Source organism: Gigantopelta aegis, chromosome 6, assembly GCF_016097555.1.
Source record: "Gigantopelta aegis isolate Gae_Host chromosome 6, Gae_host_genome, whole genome shotgun sequence".
NCBI classification, from domain to species: Eukaryota; Metazoa; Mollusca; class Gastropoda; order Neomphalida; family Peltospiridae; genus Gigantopelta; species Gigantopelta aegis.
This window is the reverse complement of record NC_054704.1, coordinates 74,886,562-74,892,417: the sequence shown is the minus strand read 5'-3', so window position 1 is coordinate 74,892,417 and position 5,856 is coordinate 74,886,562.

Below are 5,856 nucleotides of genomic sequence, written 5' to 3'. Positions count from 1 at the left end.
AGGGCTGTGGAAATAGCAAAGAAGCGCACGATAGCTCTCCTAATAAGATCATTCCAGGCATCTTGGGGAATAACATATCCATTATGCCATTATGAAATGAACAGAAACAAAAAGAAAGAACAGAAGTTGTTAAAACCATTACCATCCAAATGTTTACTTTCTGGTTTTTGTACTTTTAAAAACTACGAGCCTAGGCTCCGCCCTGTGTAACAGAATAAAAGTAAATAAAAATTAGTCATACGCTAAATGTAACATTCCTAACTATTCCTAAGGTGTCAAGTACTTTTTTTCCCCCTTTTTTTTTTTATATTTTTTTTGTTTTTAATACCAACAGCAGAAAGAATCATGGCACAAAATATTATTGAGTAAATTTGCTTATTGCTTATTGATACATCAGACGATATATTTGCTAAAAGTATCATTATTATTGTTGTTATTGATAAACAGTATGTAGTATTAGCCATTGTGAAAACATTAATAATCATAATAAAAATAAGTCTTAGTGATAAGATTTTTGGCAGGTACACGTTTGAAATATGTTTGTCATATGAATTCATATTGAGTCATATTGATTGATATCCCACAAATTGTTTTACAGAACATCAATAAGTAAACTGTGCGTTAAAATTAATAATCATTCAAAATAACATTGTTCATCAATCCAGTACCAGTTTGTTTGGTAATAAACTATTGTTTAACCCAATAAATATTGTTTTCAAGAGTTGTAATTTTCATTAAACGTGATTTGTGATATATGTATCACAGACATCGTTCGAGCAAGTCTAGGTCTGCTTAACCCATTTTTAGTTCTCGCCACAAAACAAAATGAATAAAGACATTAAACATATTTTTGCACTATCATTTGTCACTCTTCACATAATGATATATTTATAACGGGTTACGCAAACTGAAATTGGTTACCTGAAAAGATTTGCGTAACCCATATTTGGATTACGCAGACCTTTAGTTCTCAGCGGCCTGGTATCGTATTGGATAAACTGCAAGCACCATTACTAAAAGTAAGATACCTCAGCACATGTTAAACTTCAACTAGTTGGTGTCAAACATATTGCTGTTTTTGACCATATATACTTAGCCAAAAATGTTTAGCGATGTTTATGCTCAAAATAAAAGAAAACTCGTGACTTACAAAATAAAATTACACATTGGATTTAATTGAGGCAACATTTGTCAGTATAAGTAACAGGATATTTTTATACACACACACACACACACACACACACACACACACACACACACACAGAGAGAGAGAGAGAGAGAGAGGGAGAGAGAGAGAGAGAGAGAGAGAGAGAGAGAGAGAGAGAGAGAGAGAGAGAGAGAGAGAGAGAGAGAGAGAACTTTGCATGCGACACGACACAAACAAACACAGAGAGAGAGAGAGAGAGAGAGAGAGACAGAGAGACAGAGACAGAGTTAGGTATTGGGAAGCCCAATACTCCTATAAAAGCAGCAAAAGATCGTTTACATGCGTATTCAACGAGCAACAGCGAGGTGTAAGATTATAAGACTCATATGCGGTCATGTTTGATAGAAAAAGTACACCCGAGGTGGTGAAAATTTCGACCTGGGACGAGGCTTGCCGAGTCCCATGGTCGAAATTGTCACCATCGATGGTGTACTCATGGGCGTACGACCCGGGGGGGGGGGGGGGGGGGGGGGGCCAGGGGGGGCAATTGCCCCCCCAAATTCGGGCAAAACAGTGAGGAAATTCGGGCAGTTTTTATCTGGGTAAAATTTCGGGTAAATCAACCCTTCCAGCCCCCATAAATCAAAGAGTCCCCATACGCCCATGGGTGTACTGTACCATATGTCCGAGGATGAGAGAAATTTGTATCTTACATGGGATATCACGCGCTTGCGTTTAACATGACGTCGTTGGTAATATATGACGTCATATTAGAGGCGGTGACGTGAGGTCATTAGACATTAGACACAGTTTTAAATTAATATTTTGTTATGAAAACCTTCATTTTAAAAGCTATCTTGTTAATTTGTAGTGCTAAATTGTATTTAACACATGAAACAAACACGGCAAATACGATAGTGTAGTTTATTTATGATAAAATTGTCAAATAAAGAAGTTACTTGTTCAGCCATATTTGTCTGTTCGTGTAAAATAATGGTTTATTTACCGAATGAATGAGAGAAAAAGACTCCATCATATGCGGTCATGTGGGATAGAAAAAGTACACCCTCGGTAGTGAAAATTTCGACCATGGGACTCGGCAAGCCTCGTCCAAGGTCGAAATTTTCACCACCTCGGGTGTACTTTTTCTATCCCACATGACCGCATATGATGGAGTCTTATAATCTAACGAACCAGAATGTAGTTCTCTATTTCTTACATATCTTTAAGAGGGAGAGAGAGAGAGAGAGAGAGAGAGAGAGAGAGAGAGAGAGAGAGAGAGAGAGAGGAGAGAGAGAGAGAGAGAGAGAGAGAGAGAGAGAGAGAGAGAGAGAGAGAGAGAGAGAGAGAAGAAGAAGAAGAAGAGGAAAACAAGTTGGAAATAAATTTAAACAAACGTTTTTTCCAAGTGAAACGTAATTACGAAACTTGCGCATACATTGGCTGGTATGGCTGTGACTACCAGATCATCACTGTAGAACAACCAATCACAAGGCGAAAAAACTTACTATGAGACATTTTTAAAAATGTGGAGTCGGATATAGGCCCTATGACTAAAGACCACACAGCTCGTTAGAAAGGAAACCTGATGCCGCCACTCCACGGGATAACGTTTCGATTAGTAGCAAGAGATCTTCCCACAGACACGATAGTACATACCACGGCATTTGCTACACCAAATGTGGATCACTGGCTTAGACCAAAACTAGGTCAATTGCCCCACCGACAGGAATCTATCATAGATCGATCGCGAATAGGCTGCGTCCCGCTCTCATATTGGCTGTGGGAGTCCGATTATCAAGTTTCACATCCATCTTCCGTTTGGCGCCAAACAATGTCATTAACATCGTCCCAGACGTCAGCCCATTAGTGGAAAGGATCTCTGGTTTATGCTTACGGTAAAAAAAATTGCTACTGATGTCCTACAGTCTTATATAATCCATCACCACCCAATGTCTTGTTCTGTCATTTATAAATGTCTTACTTGTAATGTCGATCTCCGTCGGTGTGGCCATTGTGCTATTTCTCGATCCAGTCCACCACGACTTGTTGTATGTCCAAGCCCGTGGTATGTGTTATCATGACAGTGGAATGGTGCATATAAAAGATCCCTTGCTACTAACGAAAAAACCACAAACAAATGCAGCCGGTTTCCTCTCTAATACTATATGTCAGAATTACGAAATGTTCGACATGTAATAGCCGACGAATAATAAATCGATGTGCTCTAGTGGTGTCGTTCAACAAAACACACTATGTAACGACCATCTAATCAGACAGGATGGGATAGGTAGAGCGTTCGCCTTAGGTTTTGGTACTAAGGATCGAAACTCCTTTATGGTCCCTCTCTTTTCCAATTAGTGCCACACGACTGGTACTTCAAAGGCCATGATACGTGTTGTCCTGTTTTACATTTTAAAAAGTCTCTTGATGCTAACAGAAAAATGTTGCGGGTTTTCTTCGAAGATTCAGTGGCGGATCCAGCGTGAAATCCAGAAGGGGCCACGACGAGGTTGTGAAGCTGGCGGAATGAGAGGGGTGGGTCGTGGTAATATTGCAATTTGTTTTTATATTGTCACGACAGGCAGTGGCGGATGCAGAATTGTTCTAGAGAGGAGAACCCGACCAGTGCAACGTTTAAAAGGGCAGCTATGTGCAGAATTCAGAAAGAAAGACATGTTTTATTTAACGACGCACTCATCACATTTTATTTACGTTTGTATAGCGTCAGACATATGGATAAGGACCATACAGATATTGAGAGAGGAAACCCACTATCGCCACTTCATGGGCTACTCTTTCCGATTAGCAGCAAGGGATCTTTTATATGCACCATCCCACAGACAGGGTAGTACATACCACGGCCTTTGATATACCAGTCGTGGTGCACTGGCTGGAACGAGAAATAGCCCAATGGGCCCACCGACGGGGATCGATCCCACACCGACCGCGCATCGAGCGAACGCTGTACCACTGGGCGAAAAGTGTGTGTGTGTGGTGTGTGTGTGTGTGTGTGGGGGGGGTTATATTGCGGGGACACCTACATTGCAGAGGTGTGTGTGCGTGCGTGTGTGTGCGACTGAGAAAGACTATGCTCCCCACTGTCTTACGTTCGCGAGGTCAATTCATTTCAGTTCAATTCAGTTTATTGCATTAATTTAATCGTAAGAACTGCCCTCAATGGTGCTGGAGTGTGCACTCCTCCAAATTTCCAAAGTACCCCGAAACATCAGATTTTGCAGATGAACACAATGCATTTATTTGTTTTTAGTGGGGAACATGTTTACGATGGTCAACTTGATATTTCTGTGGTAGATTACCATATAGATAATGAATACATGTTTCTAACATTGTTAGTGTACTTCTAAATTGTATACGTAGGTCTGCCCTTTTCAAGCGCTGCGACTCCTCCCTAGAAACACCACTGCTCGATTTCGCGCTGAAAATATATTGTGAAAAGGAGAGAGTAGATGTAGCACGATTTTAATGGTAATTCTAATTTAGGTGCTTTCTCAGTTTAAACCTAGACAAATGCATTTAATGTAATTAATTCATCCATTCTTTACTGACATCAAGAGAATATATAAATACACAAATACAGATAGATTGATAGATAACAATTTAACGTGTCCATATACCACTAGGGTTTCGAACACGCCCATCCAGAGTCCGACTTCCGATAAGATCGGTGGCCTGACTCGGGATGAGGGAAGGATAGAGTTGAAAATGGGCAGAATTTTGAAAATAGCTATTAGTTAAAAAGTTAATAGAATTAAACCAAAAAATTAAATAAAAAGTTACAATCCAAAAATAAAAAGAATTGACTGCTTGGCCGAATATTTATATAATTTGGAGCATTTTAGATGGACAGTCCAAAAATAAATAAGAGAAAGAAGAGAGGATCGAACTATTTAATAATATTTAAAAAAGAATAATTTCGACATATAATTTTGAACGGAGGTCTAAAAGTTTAAAGTCCGATCTATTTGGTCCGAGCCGGGGGGGGGGGGGGGGGGGGGGGGGGGGGGGTGAGTTTAAGGTGGGCGGAATTTGGAATACGAATTTAGTAGTTAGGTCAAAGACCGAAAGGGTTTTAAGGTGATTTGAGCAATTTAGACGGGCTGCCAAAATAAAGTGCGTCGGACTGTTTACAACAACAACAACAACAACAAAAAAGAAGAAAAAAAAGAATTAAAGTCCAACTAAGCCCTTGGAACGGTTGGCGACTACGGGGACAAGATGAAGTGCTTGGCGTTGAACTGTGGCACCAGTTTCCTCCAACAGTGGGCTAGCAAGGTCTTAGCTAGCTCGACGTAATGGGCGCCTGCGATGATCTTCAGTACTCTGTGGATGGTGTAGTTGTCCATGTCTTCGAAGAGTATTCCCTGTTTGTAGAGATCATCTCGGTGCGACGTCACCACAAGTCCAAACTTTCCGTCTCGTAGTTCCATGGCGTGGATGGCATACTCAACTCCGTCAGGAAACTTCTTAAAGTTGCCCTCAAGAATGCCTCCCGGCAGTGAGCTGGTGTCTGAGGTGTCCCCGACCAAGTATCGAGCGTACTGGCCCTTGATCTTGGAGAAGGCTATGCTCCAGGCGGCGTCCCTGCCCCGGGCGGTCGCGGAAGGCCGGGCCTTGGCTGGCTGGTCACTACTCGGTGGGGTGACGGCCTTCCGCTTCGCAGCAGCACCATCCATAGGAGTCTTGGC